General features: G+C 38.0%; 1 protein-coding gene across 1 annotated transcript in view; it reads left to right on the forward strand.

Annotated features, from left to right (window-relative positions):
* The window catches only part of Zmat4 (zinc finger matrin-type 4), a 341,626-nt gene that overhangs the window by 160,425 nt on the left and 153,275 nt on the right, over window positions 1-27,926 (forward strand). The gene's annotated exons all lie outside the window — the stretch shown is intronic.

Below are 27,926 nucleotides of genomic sequence, written 5' to 3' on the forward strand. Positions count from 1 at the left end.
GCTCCCTCAGCAGAAGCAGCTGCCAGCATCTGTATTTAATGACAGATGTCATTCAAAACTAAAGGAACTTTGGAGCTCCAGTGCACCTTTTGCAGCCATAGAACAATTAATTGGCACATGCTCATTCTGGCAGTCTGGCTCTCTCACAGTAGCATTTCAGCAGCTACATGTACTGAAAAGCTGTTTACATCCTCTGAGATGTTGTCTATCACATCTATTATGTATTATGTAATGTGTTGTATTCATTGTGTTTTCCCCTAGTTCAGCCCTTGATCAGTATAGGTAATAAATGGTATATGCTACGTAATAAATCCTTAGACTGTATGATGTAGAATATCATTCTGTTCTTTGTGGGAAGGGAGGGGAAAAAGGAAAACTGCAGTCTTGGAAACACTTTATTTCGCAGATGAGTGAATTTTTTTATGGCATTCTTGTCATCTTTGCAGTAGATGCTCCCTATTGAGCCTATTAAACCTATTAAGTTTCAAAATTAAAAGCTTAAATATCGATAACATTACTTTTTGACCTTCAAATTGCTTAACTAAGAAAATTTCTTCAGAGGTCTATCAAATTCAGATACTAAAATATTGTTACAATTTAATAAACAAAAGATTATTTGGACAAGATTTATATTGCAGTGAAGACATTTCTAGACTGGGTTATAATCCTAAGAGATTGGGATATTTTTCATGATGTCTGCTTTTTCCATGCAATTAAACTTTAGCAGTGCATTTTCTCTTGCTGTCTAAGGAATCACACGTAAATCGTGGGTGTAATTATTTTTAAGTAGTAGTTTGGAAAGTGGAGAGTCTAAAACAATGCTTAGCTTTTGTCTTCACCGGTGTTTTTCTTACAATAATGCATTCATTTACTTGGAGAATAGTAAGCAGTATTTTACTGTACTATTCCACATACAGTAATGAAAGCATATTGTTTCCATAAAGGTAGCTGTGGTGTTCAGGCATAGGATAGGGTTGTAAAACACATGAAATTGAGAGACAAGCTCAGCCTGTTTCAGAGCATACTAGATGAGTTGGCATTTGAAGGACAAACCCTCTTTTGAAACTCTTCTACTCTGAAAAGTTGGGGAGTCAATTTATAATCACTCTTCATCAAATCTCTTAAAATAGACACATCAAAGAAATAGTTACTAGCAAGGTTTTAACCTGTGTTTCATGAATGAGTAAGTAGCCCATTTGTTCTTTCTGCTTTAGCAGACACTGATGTTGCATTTAATTTTGGAGGTAGTGATGGAAGAGGAAAGGCTGTGTCTTTGTTTATTGCATTGATTAGCAAATGGGAGTGTTATTATTTCTGTAAAGAAAATTACCACATAGCAAAATTAGTGCCTTAGGATTTTTAATACATCCTCAAGACAACCAGTCACCAGATTATGTGAATTTAAATTCCCACAGCTCTGATACATAGACACCACCAGTAATTAGTGAGTTATTATCAATATATAAATATATATATATTTTCAAGGGAAAAACAGAGCATTTAAACTAGGTTAGAGCCCAACAAAATCAACATCGGGAAATGGGTATATCCAAGATGGGGGCGGGGCAGGCAAGGAGCAAGGGATTGATGAATAGGGAGAGGAGAAAAATAAAGTCAAGAATTCACTGTAAATACCCCAAAAATAAGAATAGTAAAGGAAGAGGTGGGTCAAACCTGGGTGAAAATGTTGAAGGGATGACACTGATAAAGATGCTTGTATTCATCTGGTTATATGGTCCCTACTTTGTACAACTACTTAAAAATTTTTTTAAAAGGATGAAATTCAGCTAAAAAATAAAATAAAACTAAATTGCAGCCATTACTCAGTGGCTTTGTCTGAGCTATCCATATTGCTTATAGAGCTCTGTTGGAGAAGTCAGTTCAGCAAGAAAGAAGAGAATAAGGTGGGATAAGGATGAGTGTGGGATAAGGCTTACTTTGAGGGAAGACTGAAATCTCTGTTTCCCATGCATCTCACAGCTTTCATCTATGCATTCCTCTCATGCATCCCCACTGAAGCTGCTTTGATCAGAAAGGTTATCAGTTCAGCATTTGACAAGGAGCAGAGAAACAATGCACCGGCTAGAGGGAAGGAAATCACTGGGTCCTACAGTATGAATAGACTGGCATGGGGAGGTGTGGCTGCAGTTAGATTGAAAGTTGATAGTGTAGTTTCAGAGAACATGCAGATTATCAAGAAAAGCATTGCATTAGGAAAACCTGGTTGGTGGAGGCGATGATGTGGATACAATCCTGGGGCTCTGGGAAAGGAGAAAAGCTAGTAAGAGAAAAGCAGAGTTGGGTACAAGTGGCTGTAATCCTAGCTACTTTGGAGGCTGAGATCTAAAGGACTGTGGTTCAGAGCCACCACAGGCAGAAAAAGTCTGTTAGACTCCATCTTTAAAATAACCAGCAAAAAATAAAGCTGGAGTTTTGGCTTCACTAATACCAACTGTGAGCAAGAAAGCTGAGTGGATAAAAGGACTGATGTCAATCTCAGAGAAGGGAGAGAAGGGGGAGGCAGGATACCAATTAGTTTAGAAATGGATATGCTGAAAAACGTGAGCAACTTGATTCACATTCTGAGCCATCATGGGCAACACCTTCAGCATTGCTGGCTTCCCGAGCCACCTGAAGCCAAGCCCAGCAGGAGAGCCTAAATGACTGCCTCTCATCCAGGCTGTCCTCCTCTCCCTAATCAACCAGGTTGGCTTGGTTTCCCTCATTTGTAATAATAAGCATATGTCTAGGATAGTCCTAGCAGAGGATCACAGTAGCTCAATAACTACATACATATGACCACATAAAATGATGCTAATTGAAATGAACTCCAATATATGGAAACAAGAGAGTTGTTGTGCTTTTAATGTACGGTGTGAAGTTATTTTTGACTTCTTTTCTGATTTATCTCTTGTTATCATTGTTTTTGATTTTGGTAACCTGGGGAAGACAAGGTGAATAACAAAATGGTGAGACAGAAGACAAAGCTAATGCAACAGCCATACTCATAAGATTCTGTGTTGGAAATGAATTTTGCAACCTGGGGAAACGGGAGCCAGGGGCGGGGAGAAACTAGGAGGAAACAAGGGAAGGCATAAAAATATTCAACAGGAAATACATTCATTGCCTTATTTATGTAAACTTATGCAACAGAGGGGTTACTGCTGTCTATCACCTTCATAAGAAAATTTAAAAAAGCAAAAAAACAAAAAAGTGATGGTATCTGTAATGAAAACAAAATTGAAAAAAAAACATAAAATGCAGTCACTTGAACCCAGATTTCAGCCTGAAGCTGTTCGTTCACTCCGGAATGATGCTGAAGCCTCCCCTTCATAAACAGTAGGCTCGTGAATGCTAGTGATTTCTGGGTCAAAATAATTGAAGCACAACTCTTTGCTTCTCCAAGCTACTCCAGCTGATGAGGGTAAGCAACCGTCATTCACTACCCTTCTTCCATTTGAAGCTGCATGCTGATCAAGTATCAACTGAATACTCTACAGGATCTGACACAGAGTTGCCTATTCCAGGTGGATTATGAAATGCTGGTCAATGTGCCTCAGAATCTGTGCCCTAATGCATGTTTTTCTAGATTCATTTGTAAGGAAGAAACTAAGAGGCGGGATAGCAGATTATCTTGTGTGTGAAAGGGCAGCAGACTACAGGGTGAGATCCTGCCCAGATGGCAGGGAAGACAGAGGCTGCCACAGTTACATGATGTACAGTAGAAATGAGCAAAGCCATCCTGTGAAAGAGCTAATGGAGATTGGTTAGAGACTAGCTAGTCTAAGAGTGTTCCGTCAGCTGTCTATCGAAGTAACAGATACCTGGATTATTCAATTTCTAAAGAGAAATTTTTATTTTAGCCCATAGTTTTGGAGGTTCTGGTCTAGGACCTAGGAAGCAGTGGCATTAGGTCTCCAGTAGGGATGCAGGATGGGAGCAAATAATGAAGAAAAAGTGTTGCATTGTCATGGAGTCATGCATCAATGAGCTGATCTCCTACTGAGTCCTTCTAGGGCCAAGCCTAATGAACAGAAGACCTTTCTACCTTACCCAGTCTCTTTTTTTCATAATTTTATTGTAATTAATAGAGGGGTTACAATTATATTTTCCAGATAGAATGAGCATTACTTCACACACATTGTTATCCCTTCTCATGTTTTTATCCCCATTTTCCTCCCTTCACCCCTCCCCTCATCTTGTTTTCCTCCCTTAGCTTTCCTATTTCAAATAAACAAATAAACCTATATGCAGTATGCCAGATTACAAGGTAGGAATCTGTAAAAATATTAGAATAACCAAGATACAGCAAAAGAGATGAGAAGTAACATGGTACATTGAGAACAACATTCACATATTACATAGCTCTTGTTTCCAAATCCTGGAGGTCCTTTCATTTAGCCTCATCCTATATGGCCTTATGTATATAGGTTTTGAGCTATTGTAATCCTCTTCTAGGAGAGTCCAAGGTTTGGACTAATTATTACAAATGAGGAAAACCATTGAGCCTATGTTCTTTAGAGTCTAGCTCACTTCACTCAATATGATTTTGTCCAAGTCTTTCCATTTCCTTACAAATGGGGCGATGTCATTCTTTCTAACAGCAGCATAGAATTCCACTGTGTATAAATACCATATCTTGTTGATCCACTCATCAACTGAGGGACATCTGGGTTGGTTCCATATCTTTGCTATAGTAAGTAGCAATGAACATCGTTGTGCTATGGATTTAGTATGTCCTTGTTTCTGGACAATTGGGTAAATGCCTAGTAGTGGGATTGCTGGGTCATAAGGGAGCTCTATGTTTAGTCTTTTGAGGAACTGCCATACTGCTTTCCATAGTGGTTGAACGAGTTTGCACTTCCACCAACAGTGTAGTAGTGATCCTTCCTGGCCACATCCCCTCCAGCATCTGTTGTTATTAGTTTTCTTGATCCTGGCCATTCTAACTGGAGTGAGGTGGAATCTTAGAGTTGTTTTGATTTGCATTTCTTTTATGGCCAGAGATGTTGAGCATTTCTTCATGTGTCTATAAGCCATTCTTATTTCTTCTTCAGAGAAGACTCTGTAAGTCTTTGGCCCATCTTTTAATGGGATGGTTATTTCTTTGAAGATTAGTTTGGGAGTGATTCAATTTCTTAGCTTTTGATATATTTTAGATATGAGGCCTTTGTCTGTTGTATGGTTAGTGAAGATCTTCTCCCACTCTGTGGGCTTTCTATTTATCTTGCTAGCTATATCCTTTGCCATACAGAATCTCTGCAGTTTAGTGCAGTCCCATTTGTCCAAGCTATCTTTAATTTGTTGTGTTTCTGGGTCTTTATTAAGAAATTTTTGACCTGTGCAAAGGAGACCTAGCGTATCTCTTATTCCTTCTTGTAAAGTTTTCAATATATCTGCTTTTACCTTGAGGTCTTTGATCCATTTGGAATTAAACCTGGTGCAGGGTGACAAAGAAGGATCCAACTTTAGTTTTCTGCAGATGCTTAACCAGTTCTGCCAGCACCACTTGTTGAAGAGGCTGTCTTTCTTCCATTGTATTTTTTTGATTCTCTTATCAAGGATTATGTGGCCATAGGTCTGTGGGTTGATTTCTGGGTCCTCAGTTTTATTCTATTGGTCCTCAGGGCTGTTCTTGTGCCTGTACCAATTTGTTTTGGTTACTATAGCTCTGTGATAGGGTCGAAAGTTTGGTGTTGAATTTCCTCCAGCGCTGTTCTTTCTGCTAAGAAGTGTTTTTGCTATACGGGGTCTTTTATTATTCCATATGAAATTTTGGATTGCTTCTATTTCCTTAAAGAATGACATTGGAATATTAATGGGTATGGCATTGAATTTGTAGACAGTCCTTCGCAAGATTGCCATTTTCACTATATTAATTCTTCCAAAGCAAGACAATGGGAGGTTTTTCCATTTCCTCAGTTCAGCTTTAATTTCCTTTTTCAGGATTTTAAAATATACATCATAAAGGTCCTTTACAATCTTAGTTAATTCCGAGGTACTTTATTTTCTTTGAGGCTATTGTAAGAGGGGATTATTTCCTGATTCCTCCCTCGATCTTCTCAATGTTGGCATAAAGGAGGGTGGTTGATTTTTTTTTTGCCAGTCATGGGCTTGAGCTCAGTGTCTGAGCACTGACCTTGGGCTTTCTCAAGGCCAGAGCTCAACCATTTGGGCCTCAGCACCACTTCTGGCTTATTTTTTCTATGTACGTGGTACTGAAGAATCAAACCCAGGTCGTCATGCATGCTAAGCAAGCACTCTACCACTAGGCTAAACTCCTGGCCTCAGGCAGTTCATTTTCGAGGGTCAATTTTATACCCTGCTTCCTTGCCAAAGTTTTGAATCAGCTCAAGCAACTTGGGATTGGAGTCCATAGGGTTCTATAAATACAGAATCATGTCATCTGCAAAGAGGGAAAGTTTCACTTCCTCTTTCACTATTTGGTTCCACTTTATGCTTGCTTCTCGTCTTATTGCTCTGGGTAGAAATTCTAATATTATGTTTAAGAAGACTGTGGAGAATGGACATCCTCGTCTCAATCATGGTTTTAGAGGAAATGGCTTTAGCTTTTCACCATTAAGTATAATGCTAGCTGTGGGTGTGTCATACACAGCCTTTTTTATACTGAGGAACATTCCATGGATTCCTAGTTTCAAAGTGGTGTGGGATTTTGTCAAATGCCTTTCTGCATCTATTGAGACAATCATGTGATTCTTGTCCTTGCTCCTGTTGATGTGTTGAATTATACTAATTGACTTGCATATGTTGAGCCAGCTTTGCATTCCTGTGATGAATCCTGTTTGATCATAGTGTATAGTTTCTTTGATGAGTTGCTGAAGATGGTTTGCCAATATTTTGTTGAGCAGTTTGGCATCAATATTCATCAATGAATTGGGTCTCTAGTTATCTTTCTTTGATGAGTCTCTGTCTGATTTTGGGATAAAGTTTATGGTGACTTCATAGAAAAAGTTTGGAAAAGAGCTTTCACTTTCAATTTCATTGAAGAGCTTCAAGAGTGTTGGTGTGAGCTCTGCGTTGAAGGCCTTATAGAATTCAGCTGTGAATCCATCAGGCCCTGGGCTTTTCTTGGATGGGTGGTCTCTTATTTCCATTTCTATTTCAGTACTTGCAATAGGTCTGTTTAGTTGGATTAGGTCTTCTTGGTTCAGTGATGGTATGTTAATATTGGCTAGAAATTCATCCATTTCTTCTAGATTCTCAAATTTGTTGGCATAAAGGTTTGAAAAGTATTCTGTTATGATGCTCTGGATCTTGGTACTTTCTGCCATGCTATTTCCATTCTCATCCATGGTTTTGTTTCTTTGGGTGTGCTTCCTTCATTTTTTTTGGTAAGATTTGCCGAGGCACGCCCATTCTCTCATAGAATCCTTTGTTTCACATGAGTGCCATGGAGTAGGAACTAATCTTTCAATATATGTACATTTGGGAACATTAGGGTCCAAACTGTAGCAAAGCAATGACATAAGTATACTCTCACTGGAGGAAGAGTAAAAATAGTCACTATAAGAAACACTGCAAAATTAAATTATCATAGGAAAGACAGTCATCAACTATGTATAGTGTGTGTTTGTGTTTGTGTTTATTTATACAGTCCATAGACGCTTGTGTGTGCCAATATGCCCAATGAGTGGGCAGAATATTAGCAAAGTACCTATGAGTTCCAGATAAGGAAGATTTTTGATATTCAGACAGGTTACAGTCACTGTCATGAACTATTGGAAGCAATTACCCAGTGGCTGCCATTCAGCAGGGCATTTCCAGCTTCAGTCAGTGCTTCAGTTCTTAACTTAGAAGATGTCCATTTTCCTCCAAACCTAGATGGCTAACAGTTGCTACCCACTGACATAATATAGAAGAAGCAAAGGATGGTCTTGGGAGATGTGATCTCAAGCTTGGCTCTGCCTAAATGAGTTGTGCATTTTTTCAGTATTTCCATTAGGGAACTAAAGTTTTCTCACCTGATGTTTTCTTTTAATTATGTGCAAGCATCTCACTGACTTTTACTCAGTTGATACAAGGAAGTAGCTTAACTTTTTATCTGTAACCAAATCTTACTTGCTGTTAATGTTTTGCTACTGTGGCTCCAATACAAGTGAATGTCATTGTTAGGCCTGCTCTGGAAAAGTGCCACTTTCCTCTGTGTCAGTCTGCATGAAGGCTCCCTCCCCTCCACCCCCTCCCACATACTTACCTGGCCCCTCTTTCCATGCAGGAAATCTAAACCCAGCACATGTGTTACCTAGGCGACTGGCATACCTGCCTCAGTTACTTTCCCTTCTTCTGAAATCACACCCTGGACCCACCCAGTCACACCTCTTCAGGCCTCTTCCTACTCAACCCTAACCCTGCCATGGGTTGCCCCTTTTTCCTGGGAACTTCCAGTGCGGGCAAGGCCAGCAGTTTGCTGTCTTCCTAATAAAATCTTTTCTGCCTGTACCATGTGGCCAGTTCCTTTTGGGGAACCTTACAATCATGTTTTATGTCATATGAGAAAAGGATTTCTGGGATGAATTCTATGAGCCTAGCACTGGAGCTACTTAGAGATAGCACTGGTGGTCATGTGGAAGAGGAACTGTGAGCTCAGGGGCAGACGAGAACCATGGAACCAAGAAAAGGGTCAGTCTCTAGTTTTAAAGAAGCCTGTAAGAATGAGAGGAATTGAGATAGTAAGCAGGGGATCTGAACTGGAACAAAGAAGCAATAACAAATAGTTTTGTCATGGTGGTGGGTTCTTTTTCTTCTTAAATACATTGAATGTAATGACTGCATTTGCTCACCCTTCCTCCCTCCATTCATGTGTCCTCCCCATAACTCCCCCTGCAAACATTTTTCTGCTTCCTGGTATTTATTTTCTTATAGTTTGAAATCATTTTTAAGCAGAAACTCAGGGTAAAATAACAAGCCAGATGCCAGATTGAGAGCTTAGAAGAAGATATGACTTTCAGGAATATAGCACAAATCTTTTCAACAAAGTAGAAACACAAAGTGAAGAAAGGATTAGTCATTCAATGTCCATTCAATTCCATCCTTAGAGGTTATACTCTAGCCCTGCTTGTTTTAGATTTCCCTGAAGCCTGACACAAAGATCTGCTTCTGTGGTACAACTGAGTATTTAAGTGGCAGGTAGGGAAGGGGAGGAGAAGGAGGACCTGTGATACCTGCAGGCCAATTGCTCTATGATGGCTTCCTCCTTAGTGTCTGTGTGTGGGATCCTTCTATTGCAATGAACCATTATCTGTGTGACACTATTCTCAAGAGACGTTAGATGTTTGAATACTACCACTAGTGGAGCCCTTAGAGCAAGATCTAGGATGGTAAGAGTGAATTATTGATCTCTAAGGTTAACCACATTCTGTTTTCTAGAATCTGGGTATGTATGTTACATGACTAGTGGAGCCAGGCTGCTAGTAGAATTCAGGCAGCCTAGCCCCCAACTTTGTAGTGGGAATAGTATTCTAGATCCAGGAAGGTCTAATTTCACCGCAGAGGTATTTTGAAGTAAGAGAGGCATGAGAGACTATATCAGAGTGAAGATATGAATCAGCCATTAGTGCCTTTGACAATAAAGAGACACCATTGAACCAAGAAATAGTAGCTGAGAAATACCAATAACAAAAAAAGGGTTGTATGTTAGAGCACTGAAAATGACTCAACTTAGTTTTCTTGAACTTTCATTTCCCAGTCTATAAAAAGACTGTAATGATGTTACTTACATTGCAGAGTTGTCTTGATTATGTCAGTTAGTAAATAAAAATAAAATGCTTACCACAGGATCTGCCACATTAATAAACTTCTGTAATGTCTTCTCAGGAAATACAGTTGTTTTTGTTTTCTTTGTTTTGATTTTGTAATGTAGTTTTGTACCTGAGCTATTTTGCTATTCATTGTCTAGGGTCCTTCCATTGAGTTACTTTGTGTGACCATTTATTTTACAAACTTTTTGTTGTTCAAAGGAGCCACAGCTATAGTTATTCTTTCTCTGCTATAGTTCCATGCACCAACCTGGCTAACCTAGTCTTCATGCCAAAAACATAACCTAGTGTTTAATTCTACTTGATGACAAGTCCAAGGGTAAAAATATAGACTGAAGTGCAGAGTCGTATACCTGGGGAAGAAATGAGTCAATATAGTTTTACAAGGATTGGAGACATAGCTGAGTAGCAAAATACTGAGGCTATGGATTTTATCCCAACACCAGAAGAATAAAAGCGACATACAAATCTTCCAGAGAAGAAATTAATCCAGCGAAACTGGACAGAGCTGGGAAGTGAGCAATGAGCTTATAAGAATAGAGTGGAAACCAGTGAAACTGGAGGATAGTAGTGGATAGAGTCCTCACAGACTGGATAGAGGTTTTGTCTTGTGTCAGAGATTTTGGATTTTGGAAGTCACTAAAAGTGTTAGTATAATTTGGACATTCCAGATATAGAACCTTAGGCAGAGCTGCAATACAGTACACCATGCTGAAATGAGCTGGGAGATTGCAAGAACAAAGTAAAGTAAAGATGCAAGACTCTCGGGAGGCAAGCTGAATTGAGCAGCCAAAGGGCATCGGGTATGTCAGAGGAGGGCAGGGCAGGTGATTCTGAAAACCATTATTGTTTTGGTGACTTCAGTTACCTTAGCTTCATGTAATGCTGAGATGTTTCAGACAAGGAGCTTAGTAAATGTGTATAGATTAATGATTGGTAGGCTTTACAATAGTGGCTGCTAGAAAAGTCCTACCCATCCCTGCAAGGAGTTCTTCACCAAGAAGAGCCTCAATAAATGCCAGAACCTGTTTCCAGGCCTTCTGGCCAAAACCAACATAAGCTCAGAGAGCCCGGCCTTCTGTGGTGAAAGATCTCCCTGAAAAGCTGGCATGTCTGGGCAGAAATGCCTACCCTAACAGATAGAAGCAGATTTTATGGGAAAGCTGAAATTCCTCTGACACTCGTCTTCAGAGAAGTCAAATTATAGAAATTTGACTTTATTGCTTTCTTTCTTTAGTTTCTGTCCACAAACATCTGAATGCTAGATACAAAGGTAAATGTGATGCTTTTTTCCCATTTCAAGTTTCCTGTATAATGAGAGGGATCTTTGACAGGAATTCACAATAAGCAGCACACCAGGAAGATCTTGAAATACGATTGAATAAGGAGGAGGAATAAAATAATAGCAGCTAGAAAATCCTGTTAAGATTAGTGAGGGGTAATTTAAGTAAGGTCTTAATAAATGTGTGACCTACAGAAATTTGTTGGGATGCCTATCTGCATTTTTTAGCAATTCTATATATAATTAAGGGGTTCTGACTTAGTGGTTGTGGTGCCTTTGACTGGCTGCCTCTTTGCTAGGGAGGAACAGGGATTCTTGTGAATTATAGGGTATTTAGCAGCATCTATGTTCTCTACTCATTAGATGACTACTTGTAATAAGAAATATTTTTTGACATTGCCAACTATTTCATGTGGGGCAAAAATGGCCTCAGTTGAGAATCATTGATGAAGATCAAGGGTGAGGGCTATGACCTGCTGCCTGTTTCATGTAGCCTGAAATTTTTAAAAACTGTTGTCTTGAAATGATTTTTAAAAATTAAAACAACAATATATGGTGATGTAAGAAAATTTCAGTGTGTGAAAGTTTCACTAAAACACTGTCACATTCATTATGTACATGATGTCAGTGACATATTTTTGTGCTCTAATGTCAGGGTAATGAGACATGTGCAATAAAGTCCACAAAGTATAAAATATTTGCTACATGATCCTTTACATAAAAGGTTTTCTGACACCTGTTCTAGGAAAAGAATGGTTTTAAGGGAGCTACAGCTAGGGAAAAACATCAACAGTTTTGAGTTTGGTAACAAAGAGGAACCATAGCCCAGGCCATGCACCACAGACCAAGGGTCTGGAAAGGCACCTGGGATACAAATTGGTGGATAGATATGTCTAAGAAACTTTGAGAGCTGTGCCCTGGAGAGGCATCTCAGGGGACAGACTGGGATCATCCAGGACCTTCTCATCACAAGCAGAGAAGTTCAGCAGAGATGCTAACGTAATGAGCCCAATGTTAGGAAAATTTTTACTAGGTATAAAATTCATACACATTTATGAAAATTAAGAGGACAATGTCATAGCCAGATATTTGCAAAATCTTACTGTGTTCATTATGCTTACTGATTTGTAGCTCTTATTTCAAATCCAATATTTCATTGTGTTAAGCTCCTACGTTATTCCTAGATTATTCCTGTAACTACAACTAAACTGATAAAGTGCATTAGAACAATATAAATATAAACGAATACTCTCAAAGGTTTGTTTTTCTTGTAGTTCTGTGGCTTGAGCTCCAGTCCTCACCCTCTTGCTGGACTTGCTTGTTAATAGCTAGTACTCTACCCACCTGAGCCATGATTGCATATTTGTAATTTGCTGGTTAAGTGGAGATGAAGTATCAAAGACTTTTCTATTCTGGCTGGCTTTGAACCTCTATGTTCCACCTCTTAGCTTCCTGAATACCTCAGAGCCACCAGTGCCCTTATAACAATTTTGAATGTTAGAAGTTAGAAATGAAGTTATAGACAGGACTTACTGCTCCTACAGATTTTTTGGAAGATAACTTTCTTATCTGCCAGTAGCTTTCTTGCTACATGGCCTTTCTTGTATATACTCATAGAAACACCAGCAGTAGAATTAGAACCCCCTAGAATCTAGTATGACCTGATTTTCACACAACTGATTATAATAGCTAGGCCCAATTTTCAAATCAGCTGACATTGTAAGACTCTGAGAGGACATGAGTTGTTGGGGGTACTATTCAACTCAGTGAACAAGCCAGCTTCAGTTAATCAGTGACAAACATTATAGGCCCAGGAATTGTGTTCTCACTAGTGATCCCCTTTCCCTGCCTTGGTGCAAGGTCTCACATGGACCAGGTCACTGAAATAAAAACTAGACTGAGTTCTTGCTGAAAATCTTGAAGAAAGCATCATTTCACTTCTTTCTTTAAGGGTATTAAGAGAAGATTACTGATTTTGGCGGCTAATGGCTGTGATCACAGCTACTCAAGAAGGCAAAATTGAAATAACCTATCTGCAAAATACCTAATAGCTAAGACTGAAAAGGTTTAGGGGTGTGGCTCAAGAGGCAAAGAGCCATTACCTAGCAAGTATAAGGACCTGAGTTCAATGCATCGTATCAGAGGCAGACAGGCAGACAGGCAGACAGACAGACAGACAGACAGACAGACAGACAGACAGACAGACAGATAGGTAGATTAAAAAAAGATATGAATGAAAGGAAATCTAAAACAGAAACATACCATTATATATTCTCCATTGTCTACTATTGTAGTGAAATTTAAGCTTACATGAAAGAAGGATGGTTACATATTATTACATCTAGTATTAATAGGAAAACTTTTTTTTGTAGGTGGCAAAAGCATTATGTATTTGAAACCCATTTGCTTTCTACTCAAGACATTGAATTGATTGTCAGAAGATGTAATGTGTATTACTTTAACACTAGGCTACCAGGTAAAGTGTATATTAGACCTTGTAAGAGCAGGAAGCAAGCCTTCCTTATGATATTTTGTGGCTGGATGCAATTATTGCTGGCCTAATCTATCCTGTTTGATACATTGTCTCTTACAGTTATTGTTTCACCTATAAGCTTTTATGAATATATCTATGATTCAGAGGAAGAATGTATATTGAGCATGATCCTTTGTATAATTCCCCAACATCATTAACTTGACAAGGAATGACATTAAAGTTAGTGATAATCTTCCTTACATTTTGAAATCTACTAAATTTGAAGTTATTGTACACTTCTGTCTTATGAGCTGAACTGACAAGTCTCAGGAGTGCACCATAGGATATCTTCTCTGCTCATCCATATATTCTTGTACATAGGAAGCATTTCATGTCTATAGCTTTGTTTTCAAATGAATAGTCAAGACTCTTTAAATCTCAGTGACTTATGGTGGTTGGAGATAGTGATCTTCTAATTTGGCCCAAAGTGGCATGTTTTCCTTGCTTGATTTCATGGAAGCTCTCTCCTGGCAAAATACATGATAGAATAGTGTGGAGCACAGACATAGACTCCATTTTAATTCCTGGCCATGTCCATGTAAATGTTCATGAGTTGTTTTAACTCTTCAACCTTTAACTTCTTTGTTCTTAAAGAAATCATCTTTAGTCATACTGAGGGATTTAAATTCGACATGTTATTTAATGAATACAATGAAGCTTATTCCTTCCAGAATTCTCCCCTCTTCTATCCCCTGTCATCCCTATAAGTTACCTAGGTCCATTTTCACATATGTACATTGAATATTATTATATGCAACCAGCCTTTCTCATTTATCTGCCCTTCTACTTATAACTGCCTCCTCTCCCAGCAACAGTTTCTCGATATTCATTTTGTTAAACAAGTTTGCTCCTTGAAGCAAAGACACCATTTGCAATTCTCCCTTGTGCATAACAGATTTTAGTTAGTATGTTTGTGTAGATATGTATTTGACTCCTTGTATATTTTCATGTATATTTGTAATTTAGGTCTAACTTTCACATACAAGAGAAAGGCTGTGTCCTTATTAAATCTATCTACTTGCAGTTGACATTACATTGCTCTTTCTGATGGATAAGATTCAATTGCATATGTGTGTGAGTGTGCACATGTGTATACTATCACACTTTTTTGACCCATTCATCCACTGTGTGGTATCTAGGCTGTTTCCATAACTTAGTCATGATAAATAATGCTGCAATACACATGGTGTAAGTGATTTTGCTATATCCCGACTTGCCTTAAATTCCATATTTGAAATTATAATAGGACATAATTCTTTTTTATTGTTGGGGTGATGTACAGAGGGGTTACAGTTACATTCATCAGGTAGTGCATATGTTACTTATTGAACACTGCTACCCCTTCTCATGTTTTTTTCCCACTTCCCCCTAACCTCTCCCACTCATCTTTAATATGAAAATGAATTAATATTGATTAAGGACTTGTTCTGTTTTCGAATGTAGGACAGTAATTCTTTTGAAGGAGATACTGGTATTTGAACTCAGGCAAGACAGTAAGTCTACCAGTTGAGCCATATGCTCAGCTCCTACAGTTATTACAGTAATGTAGAGGATGTAGATGAACTGCTTGATATAATACCTTTCACACCACTAAGTGTATGCTGAATACACTATTGCATGTAAATATAAATAGATATGTACAAAACGTTGATACTCATTTCTCAAGAATATTCCATTTGTGAATTGTTGTGTTAGTAAATGTATTACTAAAGTATTGCTCCCAAAGCACACTCAGGGCATTCTGGAGTCATTCCCACATATGCACAGAGCTGAGATAAGAGTCAACCCAATTGCATAGTCCCAGTTGAGATGCCCGGGGAACATGCTATCTCCCTCTTTCTGTTCTCATGCAGTACATGTATGTCCTTACTGCAGTCTGTGTTCAGTGTCATGCATTCTAATATCCTTGCACATTTTGATGGGTACTCCACCATTTAAAAGTGGCCCAATATTTGTGCTGAACTGCTTGAGTGCCCCTGCAGAAGAACACAGGGGATGAGCCTTATGATGACCAAGGACAAGTAATAAATAGTTACACTTTTTTGGGGGTTGGTTGTGGGACTTGAACTCAGGGCCTGGGCGCTGTCTCTGAGCCCCTTTGTGCTCAAGGCTAGTGCTCTACCACTTGAGCCACAGCACCACTTCAATAGTTACACTTTTTTTTCCCTTGAGTTCCATGCTGTCTGTCCTTGATAATGAGTTCAATGTTCATGTATCAACCATATATATTAAGTAAACAATCTTTGAGCAGAAACACATTTAGCAAGATTATGTATTGATCTATTGACTACAGCTCATAGGAAGCTGACCTTATGTTCTACTTAGTAACAATGTGTCAACATGCACTAACTCTGGGTCCTAGTTATTCTATAAGATATAACTATCATGAATAATGAGGGGCTGGGAGTTTGGCCTAGTGGTAGAATGCTTGGCTAGCATGCACAAAGACCCAGGTTCGATCCCTGGGTACCACATATGTGGAAAAAGCTGAAAATGGTGCTGTGGCTCAAGTGGCAGAGCCCTAGCCTTGAAAAAGCTCAACGTCAGTGCCCAGGTCATGACTTCAAGCCCCAGGAAAGGCAAAAAAAAGATATACCTATCATGAATAATGAGAATATATTGTGTAATAGAAAATATCACTCTTTATTCATTCATTTTTTTTTCTATTCTGGGGCTTGAACTCTGTGCCTAAATACTGTTCCTGAGATTTGGTGCTAAAGGCTAGTACTCTACCATTTAAGCCAAAGCTCTACTTCTGGATTCTTTTTGTTGTTAGTTATTTCCTTTCTCTTTTTTTCCCCTTATGGTTAGTCTCATGTGGTTACTGTATCTGACTTTGTTACCTGGTATATTGTGTATACATTTATTTGTTCATTTGAAATAGGGAAGGGAAGAGGAAAAACAAGATGATTGGGAGGGGGTGGAGGAGGAAAAGCGGGAAAAACAAGAGAAGGGTTATTAGTGTTTGAGAAGCAATGTACCCACTACCTGACAAATATGGCTGTAACCCCTCTATACATTATTCTGACAATAAAATACAATTTAAAAAAAAAGAGTTTCATAGACTTTCCTATTCAGGCTGTCTTAGAACTGTGATCTTCAGATCTTAAGCCTCCTGAATAGCAAGGATTATAAGTGTGAGCCAACAGGGCCTCGTTAAATTTTCATGCACTTTTTATTATTAATATAAAGATGATGTACAGAAGAGTTGCAGTTACAAAGACAGATTGAGTATATTTCTTTTTGAACTATGTCCCCCCTTTCCTCATTCTCCCCCACTTTTTCTCTCCCATCCCCACACCCAGGTTGTACAGTTCATTTTCAGCAGTGTCTCCTCAGTACCACTGTTGCATTTGTTCACCCTCACTTGTTCACCCTTTGTCCCGCCATTTCTGTACCCCAGCCTTCCCAATGGCAGGTGAATAAACAAACAAGACAAAGGGAGAAGAAAACCAGAACTGAGCAACAAAGAAACCTCTTGTTTCCAATTCCTGGAGTGCATTTCACTAAATATTATTTTACAGGATCAGATACATACACATAGGTATTGTTCCTTCCTTCATCATCATTATTATTACTTTTATACTAGTCTTGGGCCTCGATATCAGGTCCTGGGCCCTGTCCCTGAGCTTCTTTTGCTCAAAGCTAGCACTCTGACACTTGAGCGACAAAGCCATTTCCAGCTTTTTCTGAGTAGTTTATTGGAATTATGAATCACACAGGCTTTTCTTCTGGGATGGCTTCAAACTACAATTCTCAGATATCAGTCTCCTAAGTAGCTAGAATTACAAGCATGAATCATTGATGCCCAGCTATTTATTATAAAAATTAAATTTCAAAGTCTGTTTATTACTTAACACTGAAATGAAAAGATGTAACATTTTGAAGATTCTGGATGTGATCAAACTATAATTGAGTAAGCTGGATCTAGCTTAATGATAAAGTAAAATAATCTGTATTTATAAAGGTATTTATCAGATATGTTTCATTTTTCTATTTAATCTTCATTGAAAACATAAAGTAAAAAGTATTACTATATGATTTTAATGATGAAGAAACAAAGAATCAGAAGGCTAAGTGACATGCCTAATGGTATGTAGTGATATACATAATCAAAGTCAAATCCAGGACCTGTGACTACAGAATCCAGGTCTTTTCTCTGATCCGTAGAGATAAACAATGGTTCATAAGATGAGTTATTGATTTTTGATCACCTCCTGAAAATAACAAATCAAATACCAGGGCTATCTTGAAGAAGACTGATAGCAACAGAATACCAGGGCAATATTTATAATCATTAATTTAATATTTCTCAGTTATAAGTACAGTAAACAATGTGGGAACAGGAATAAACATCAGTGTTCTCAGTCACTCTCCTGTGTTGTATGTATTCATCTTTTGAAATCATACTGGTTCTTCCTGTTGAAAAGAGGAAGGACAGCTTCAGAATTCTTCTATAAATTTCCATGCTAGACTCAGATTGCTTATGAAGCCTCTGTAGAATGCATAAAGATCAGGATATTCTAGGTCTGTTTGAAAGTTGCATAAATTCAAATTGTGAATAATATATGCACTGCAAGGTCCATCAGTACCTCAGATTTGCATATCAGATTTCATACAGTGGAGCAGTTCTTTCGTTGGAATCAGGTTATTCAATTTGCCTGGCATAATCTGTCTAGATAGCTTGTTTTAATAGATGCAAACAATAGTTGGTCTGACAGACAGGTCTTCATAGCAGGGCATTTTCTGGAAATGAAGGAAGCTGACATGTTCCGAGGTGTCATCTCTCCATCAATGAATTTGTTTTGGGATGTCTTGTTCTGTGCTTATGAATACAGAAAATAGATTTTTAGGATAATGGAACATCTCATTTCCCTTTGAGGGGACTGATGCGATAAAATCATCTGCCCAGTAATGCAAGTTGTTAATGGCAAAGCCACTTCAACACTGTTTCTGGGATGTCACTGGGACAGGAGAAATTATGCTTATGTGTTACTCTTATTCACCTCCTACTCTGCAATGAAATAGGACAGAAAACAACTAGCAATGTGAATGTGGGGAGCTGAATTTCTTGGCCATGCCTTTGTACTCTGGTCTATAGAAGACTTGGAACAGTGACTGATCAAGACTGCTGTCTTCTTGATTTTTACTTAAAGATGGATGAAATAAAAGATCATGACTGAATTTTAAACAAAGAGGCTACTGAAATAAGCAAATTTTTTCAAATAACATTAACTCACTTTCAGCAGATGATTTCAGCAGATTTTATAATGAGATTATACCTCCATACCAGAAAACATTCTTCTTTTTTCATGTATTTTTATTGCAATTAATAGAAGAGTTGCCTTATATTTACCAGATAGAAGGTGCATTACTTCACAAACATTGATACCCTTTCTCATGTCTTGGTCCGTATTTCCCTTCCCCCACCCCTGACCCTCATCTTGTTTTCCCCCCTTCCCTATCCTATTTCAAATAACCAAATAAACATATATACAGTATATCAGATAACAAGGTAAGATACTGTAACAAAATGAGATAACCAAGAGACAGCAAAAGAGATGAGAGATAGCATAGTACATTAAGGACAACAATCACTCAATATATGGCTTTTTTTTTCTATATCCTGGAGGTCCTTTCATTTAGTGTCATACTATATGGCCTTATGTATCTAGGCAGAAAACATTCTTTACACCTTTATGATGGAATTGGTAGACCCATAAAGTAATCTTTTTCTTTTTCTTTCTCTGAAATTGTCAATAGGACACAGGGTCAGGACCTAGGCTGCACACACAGATGTTTATTTTTTTTCAGAAGACATTGAGGGAGATATTTTCTGGCAACAATTCTTAAATCATCATAATAAGAACTCTAAAAGTAGCCTGGCATTTGTGACTCATACTTATAATCCTAGCTATTCAGGAGGCTGGGGGTATAAGGATCCCAATTTGAAGACATCCTGGGCAGAAAAGTTTGTGACACTCTCATCTCCAGTTAATCACCAAAAGAGCTGTGGGTGAAGTGATAGATATCAGCCTTGAGTGAAAAATCTAAGCAATAGCATTTAGATCCCATGTTCAAGCCTCATACTGGTACTGATAAGTGGGTATACACACACATACACACTTTCAGATTGAGTAGATACTTGAAAAGTACACATTGTACCCCAAAATAATTGGTAGTAAGTTTGTGAAGTTATGCACCTTCTATCTGGTGAATATAATATAACCCTTCTATTGATCACAATAAAAAATAAAATTTTTTTTAAAAAAGGAAAAAAATAATTGGTAGTAAATGTACTAAACATGATATTCTTATCATTCGAATATCATTTAAACATCAATCTCAAAATTATGGCTACACAATTGAGTTTGATAAGATACAGTAGGGATAAGAATTAGTGCATGGTATTTGAATGCAAGAAACACTTTTTTTGTCAGTTGTGGGGCTTGAACTGTGGGCCTAGGCATTGTCTCAGCTCAGGGCTACCTCCCTACCCCTTGAGCCACAGCACCACTACTGGTTTTCTAGTGGTTAGTTGAAGATAAGTGTCTCACCGACACTTTTTAAAATAAGTTGCTTTAATGTCTGTCCTCTGCCTATGAAGGTTTGTGTGACCAGGTCCAGTCATTCAGCGGGTTTCCTTTCCCTAGTATTAGGGCCACACAGCCTTCCAGTGTGTAGATATTTTCAAGAAAGGCTCTTTGTCTGTGGGCTTCACTCACTTCATAATCAGTGGGATGCACTTGTGTGGAGCCCTCCAGAGACTAGAGATTGGAGCCAATAGAGCTTCATCAGAAGTTGATCTCACTTACCTGACTTACTACACTGATAGAATCCATGCAGGCCTGTGACTTTCACAGAAGCTGTCATGTCCTTTGTACCATGCTAGACCAGGGGAGAGAAGACCAGGACCTTATTATGGACATTCCTGGAGAGGTTCTAGCATCTTGGACACAGTGGTTTTAAGCTGCTCAGATCTCTTCCCATACCTGTGGCCTGGCTTTTTAGCCAGTCCCTAAGAACACAATTTCTTCCTGACATCAGGCATACTCCTCTCTGACATTTAGATTGTGTCTACTATAACTGCTGTAAATGTATTTTCTCTCTCCTCCCCCCTCTCTCTCTCTTCCCCTCCACCAAAAATAGGGGAAACTAACCTTATTTAGGCTTAATTATCATTTATGAATACAATGGAGAAATATCTCATTTTTATGAAGAAAATAAGACAAGAATATGAGATAATTTCTCACTATATTATTTTGGGTTACAAATTGTCATATGGTAGACATCTAGCAGGTTTCCTTAGGAAATTTCATGTTATTTTTTTTCTCTAATATCAGTCTTCAAGCTTCTTCAGTGTAATATTTCCTGCTAAGTGATTTGCAGGTGTCTATTGAGCACACAGATATTTATGGCCTTAAAGTAAATTCACCTAAGATTATCAAGGGAATTTTCATGGATTCTACATTACAAAGGAGAGAGTAAAGAGACTCCAGTAAGACTTTGAGGTCCCTTCTCTGGATAGAAATTGTTGCTGTTCAGGTTAAAGCTGCGGAAAGCAGCTGCTGGGATCTGAGCAGTAGTCTAGTTTTCCACACTAGAGAGATTGGGAGGTCTGTGGAAGCAGGGGGGGGGCTCAGTTATTTGAAGGAGTGATTATGGCTCCATTGTCACTGGTTGAGACTGCTTAACTAGAAGCAGGGGAGCCAGGCTGAAGGTCGTCACATCAGTTCTCACTATGATTATATTTTGATCAGTACATACTAGTAATCATTACCATCTTCATTTTGCATTTCAGCCAACAGAGCAGATAAAATCTGAATGCCTGGACTTTTCACTTTGAGTTAGTAAATCTACTACATCAAGGATGCCAATGGGAAAAGGGAGAAGGGGCAACATTAATTCTGGCATGTAAAACAGCAGTACAAGCTTCTTAATCCGAAGGACTGGTTGGTTTTTTTTCATATATTTTTATTATAATTAATAGAAGAGGTACATTATATTTGCCAGATAGAAGGTGTATTACTTCACATACATTGATACCCTTTCTCATGTCTTGGTCCCCATTTCCCTCTCCCCAACCCCCTATCTTGTTTCCCGCTTCCCTATCCAATTTCAAATAACCAAATACATATATCCAAACTATCAGATAACAAAGTGAAATACTGTAACAATTTGAGATAACCAAGGAACACAAAAGAGATGAGAGATAACATAGTACATTAAGGACAACAATTACTCATTATATGGCTTTTGTTTCTATATCCTAGCGGTCCTTTCATTTAGCCTCATCCTATATGGCCTTATGTATCTAGGTTTTGCTCTATTGCAAATCTCTGCTAGGAGAGCCCATGGTTTCTACTGAAAAATGAAGGAAACCATTGAGCCTATGTTCCTTTGAGTCTGGCTTACTTCACTTAATATGATTTTTTCTAAGTCTTTCCATTTCCTTATAAATTGGGTGATATCATTCTTTCTGTCAGCAGCATAGAATTTCATTGTGTATAAATACCACATCTTGTTGATCCACTCATCAACTGAGGGGCATCTGGGTTGGTTCCATATCTTTGCTATGGTAAATAGTGCTGCAATGAACATTGTTGTGCTAGTGGATTTAGTATGCCCTTGTTTCTGGATAGTTGGGTAAGTGCCAAGTAGTGGAATTGCTGGTCATAGGGGAGCTCTGTGTTTAGTCTTTTGAGGAAACGCCATACTGATTTCCATAGTGGTTGAATGAGTTTGCACTTCCACCAACAGTATATTAGTGATCCTTCCTGGCCACATCCCCTCCAGCATCTGTTGTAATTAGATTTCTTGATCCTGGCCATTCTAACTGAAGTGAGGTGGAATCTTAGAGTTGTTTTGATTTGCATTTCTTTTATGACCAGAGATGTCGAGCATTTCTTCATGTGTCTATAGACCATTTGTGTTTCTTCTTCAGAGAAGACTCTCTTTAAGTCTTTGGACCATCTTTTAATGGGATTCTTGTTACTTTGGAGATTAGTTTTGGATTGATTCAATTTTTTGAGTTGTTGATATATTTTAGATATGAGGCCTTTGTCCGTTGTTTGGTTGGTGAAGATCTTCTCCCACTCTGTAGGCTTCCTAATTAATTTACTAGCTATGTCCTTTGCCATACAGAAGCTGTGCAGTTTAATGCAGTCCTACTTATCCAGCCTTTATCTGATTTGTTGTGTTTCTTTGTCCTTACTGAGAAAGTTTCGACCTGTGCCAAGGAGGCCTAGTGTGTCTCCTATTCCTTCTTGTAAATTTTCAGTGCATTGGCCTGAAGTGCAAAGACCTGGAGGTCCTTGATCCATTTAGAGTTAATTCTAGTACAGGGTGGCAAAGAAGGTTCCAACTTTAGTTTTCTGCAGGTGCTTAACCAGTTCTGCCAGCACCAGTTGTTGAAGAGGCAGGACTGCTTATTTTTTAAAAATCAAATTCAGAGATAAAGATATTCATACATTTGATGAGTCTTGATGTTTAATACTTAAGCATTTTGACTCATGAAACATGGTTTATGCTTCATCTTGAGATACTAGGATGTAGAAAGTGTCATTTTACTCTAGTCTCTTTGTCCTTCAAAGTTTAAATGTCCTTTCCCTTTTCTGCTGGGTATGAATGACAGTGAGGTCTACAAAGCTCCCCATTACCTATTTCATAGGCAGTTTGATATACCTTAAGATAAGAGATCCCTCAGCATTTCTTCTACAGGCCTGCATTTCTGATCTTACTCTGGTTCTTCCTTTTTCAGAAGCTTTCAAAAACAGCTGCCAATCAAAGCAAATGAGGTCATCTTCTGTGTCTCATTGCTACATGCACTTCATCTTTTTTTCTGGCTAATTCTAGATCCTTCTATGCTTTAGCCAAGCCCTCCAGATCATGTATATTGTTCTGTTGTTGTAGAAGATATCTTGTATGGCAGCCAAAGACACACTTCTTTTTAACTTTTTTGGGGGGCGGGGTAGATAGTACTGGGGCTTGAACACAGGGCTTTCAAACAAAGTATCATGTACCATGTAGCCTCTCTTCCTTACCCTGCCCCTGCTCACTGCACTCCTGACCTTTGTTAACTCACCCTCCCTCAGAAACAGTGATAGCACAAGAAAAGACTATGGGGAATCAGGAGATTTTAGGTTCTGATCTTAAAATTTCTGTTTGCCTACAAAACCCACTGTCATAAAACAGATGCTTAATACTTATAGTAATAAGTTAAGCCATTGGAACTTAATGCATAGCTTCATTTTCTTTTCAGAAATAGTCTTTAATTTTTTAAAAAAAATTCAGGGCATTTTCTCTGTATCTGTTGACTTCATGATTTTTTTAGAAAGCATCTAGACTTCTGTAGAATATATGTATATATACATTATCCATACATATTATATAAAATATTTTTGTATACATACAAATACATATTCTACACATATGTGTTATATATTACATATAAGTAAATAGGTAAAATTTGATAAAGATATGTCAACTCCAGATTCCAAAAGCATATAGGCCACCCCAATGGTGCAATATGCTTAATGCAAAACACAGAACTTGCAGGTGAACTGATAAAATATCACAACACAGGTGATTGATGAGGAGGAAATTAAAAGTGAGCTCAGATAAAATCCTGTGCTTCTAGTAGTGCTTAACCATGGCTGCACAAAGCATTCCTTTCAAAGATTTAGAATCTATCATTTCTTGGCTCTACCCTTGAGAGATATTGAATTAATTAACCAAAGATAAAGCAAGGAAACTATTAGTGTTTAAAATTCTCCAGATAATTCTAACCTCTAGCCAAGGTTGGGAAAGACTGAGTCCAAATAAAAAGCATTCAAATTTAATCTGCACCTAAGTCTCCTGGACCTTTTGTAAAATGTAGATTCTCATCTAGTAGTTAGGGACCAAGTGGAGGGGGCCTGATATGAGATTAGCAGGCTATGGAGCCTGTCACATGTGGGTCTTTGGTTGGAGTAACACACTTAATGGAGCATGTTTGAAGCAGATACACTTTCACTACCTGAAATGGCACACTTGTTTAAGAATACATTTTTTTTCATGTATTTTTATTGCAATTAATAGAAGGGTTACATTATGTTCACCAGATAGAAGGTGCATTACTTCACATATATTGATACCCTTTCTCATGTCTTGGTCCCCATTTCCCTCCCCCCTCCCCCATCCCTCATCTTGTTTTCCCCCCTTCCCTATCCGACTTCAAATAACCAAATACGCATATATACAATATATCAGATAACCAGATGAAATTCTGTAACAATATGAGATAACCAAGGGATAGCAAAAAGATACGAGAGATAACATAGTGCATTAAGGACAACAATCACTCACTATATAGCTTTTGTTTCTATAACCTGGAGGTCCTCTCATTAGGATCATTCTATATGGCCTTATGTATCTAGGTTTTGCTCTATTGTAAATCTCTGCTAGGAGAGCACAATTATGACAAATGAAGGAAATCATTGAGCTTATGTTCTTTGAGTCTGGCTTACTTTACTTAATATGATTTTTTTCTAAGTCTTTCTATTTCCTTACAAATGGGGTGATATCATTCTTTCTGACAGCAGCATAGAATTCCATTGTGTGTGAATACCACATCTTATTGATCCACTCATCAACTGAGAGGAATATGGGTTGGTTCCATATCTTTGCTATGGTAAATAGTACTGCAATTAACATCATTGTGCTAGTGGATTTAGTATATCCTGGTTTCTGGATGATTGGGTAAATGCCAATAGTGAAATTACTGGATCATAAGGAGTTCCATGTTTAGTCTTTTGAGGAACTTCCATAGTACTTTCCATAGTGGTTGAATGAGTTTGCACTTCGACCAACAGTGTAGTAGTGATCCCGCCTGACTACATCCCCTCCAGCATCTGTTGTTATTAGTTTTTTTGATCCTGGCCATTCTAACTGGAGTGAGGTGGAATCTAAGAGTTGTTTTGATTTGAATTTCTTTTATGGCCAGAGATGTCGAGCATTTCTTCATGTGTCTATAGGCCATTTTTGTTTCTTCTTCAGAGAAGACTCTCTTTAAGTCTTTGGACCATCTTTTAATGGGATGGTTGTTTCTTTGGAGATTAGTTTTGGAGTGATTCAATTTTTTGAGCTGTTGATATATTTTAGATATGAGGCCTTTGTCTATTGTATGGTTAGTGAGGATCTTCTCCCATTCTGTAGGCTTTCTACTTAATTTACTAGCTATGTCCTTTGCCATACAGAAGCTCTGCAGTTTAATGCAGTTCCACTTATCCAGCCTTTCTTTGATTTGTTGTGTTTCTTGGTCCTTATTGAGAAAGTTTCGACCTGTGCCAAGGAGGCCGAATGTGTCTCCTATTCCTTCTAGTAAAGTTTTCAGTGTATCTGCTTTTACCTCGAGGTTATTGATCCATATGGAGTTAATTCTAGTGCAGGGTGACAAAGAAGGATCCAACTTTAGTTTTCTGCAGGTGCTTAACCAGTTTTCCTAGCACCACTTGTTGATGAGGCTCTCTTTTTTCAGTCAATATTTTAGCTCTCTTATCAAAGATTACATGGCCATAGGTCTGTGGGTTAATATCTGGGTCCTCAGTTCTATTCCATTGGTCTTCAGGCCTGATCTTGTTCCAGTACTAAGCTATTTTGTTCACTATAGCTTTGTAATAGAGTCTAAAGTTTGATATTGAAATTCCTCCTGCACTGTTCTTTCTGCTAAAAATTGTTTTTGCTATACAGTGTCTTTTATTGTTATGTATGAAATTTTTAATTGCCTCTTTTATTTCTTTAAAGAATGACATTGGGATATTGATGGGTATTGTGTTGAATTTGTAGAAAGCCCTTGGCAAGATTACCATATTCATGATGTTAATTCTTCCAATCCAGGAGCATGGGAGGTTTTTCCATTTCCACAGTTCTATTTTAATTACCTTTTTCAGGGATTTAAAGTTTTCATTAAAAAGATCCTTTACATTCTTAGTTAAGTTAATTCCTAGGTACTTTGTTTTCTTTGAGTCCATTGCAAAAGGATTATTGCCTCTTTCCTCTCATTCTTGGCATAAAGGAAGGCAGTTGATTTTTGAGGGTTGTTTTTATACCCTGCTGCCCTGCCAAAGTTTTGAATCAGCTCAGGCAGCTTGAGAATGGAGTCTACAGGGTTTCTTTAAATACACAATCATGTCATTTGCAAATCATGTCATCACTTCCTCTTTCCCTATTTGGATCCCCTTATGTTTGCTTCTTGCCTTATTGCTCTGGGTAGGAATTCTAATACTATGTTAAACAGGAGTGGAGAGAGTGAGCATCCTGTCTCGTTCTTGATTTTAGAGGGAATGGCTTTAGGTTTTCCCCATTAAGTACAATGCTAGTTATGGGTTTTTCACACACAGCCTTTATTATACTGAGTAATGTTGCATGGATTCCTAGTTTCTTCAGAGCTTTTAGCATAAACAGGTGCTGGATCTTGTCAAACATCTTTTTTGCAGCTATTGAGACAATCATGTGATTCCTGTCCTTGCTCCTCTTGATGTTTTGAATTATATTAATTGACTTGCATATGTTGAACCAGCTTTGCATTCCTTCGATGAACCCTGTTTGATCATAGTGTATATTATTTTTGATGAGTTGTTGAAGACAGTTTGCTAGTATTTTGTTTAGGAGATTGGCATCAATACTCATCAATAAATGGGTCTATAGTTCTCTTTCTTTGATGAATCTCTGTCTGGTTTTGGGGTGAAGGTTATAGTGGCTTTATAGAATGAGTTTGGCAATGAGCCTTCACTTTCAGTTTTATTGAAGAGCTTGAGGAGGATTGGTGTGAATTCTGCTTTGAAGACCTTATAAAATTCACCTGTGAGTCCATCTGGCCCTGGCATTTTCTTGGATGGAAGGACTCCTATTGCTATTTCTATTTCACTGCTTGAAATTGGTCTGCTTAATTATGATTAGGTCTTCTTGGTTCAGTGAGGGTATGTTAATATTGGTAGAAATTCATCCATTTTTTCTAGATTCTCAAATGTGTTGGCATAAAGGTTTAAAGTATTCCCTCATGATGCTCTCAATCTTGGTAATTTCTGTCATGATATTACCATTCTCTTCTGTGATTTTGTTTTTTGGTAAGATTTGCTAACGGCCTGTCACTTTTGTTAATTTTTTCAAAGAATCAACTCCTTATTTTGTTGATTCTTTCTATGCTTTTTTTGGACTCCAATTCATTTAATCCTGCTTTAATTTTAATAATTTGCTTCCTTCTATTGGGATTAGGGTTGGTTTGGTTTGTTGCTCTTTTTCCAAGAGCGTAAGGTGCGACATTAAATTGTTGATTTGTGATTTTTCCAATTGTTAA

Source organism: Megascapheus bottae, chromosome 20 (assembly GCF_031878675.1).
Source record: "Megascapheus bottae isolate mThoBot1 chromosome 20, mThoBot2.hap1, whole genome shotgun sequence".
NCBI lineage: Eukaryota > Metazoa > Chordata > Mammalia > Rodentia > Geomyidae > Megascapheus > Megascapheus bottae.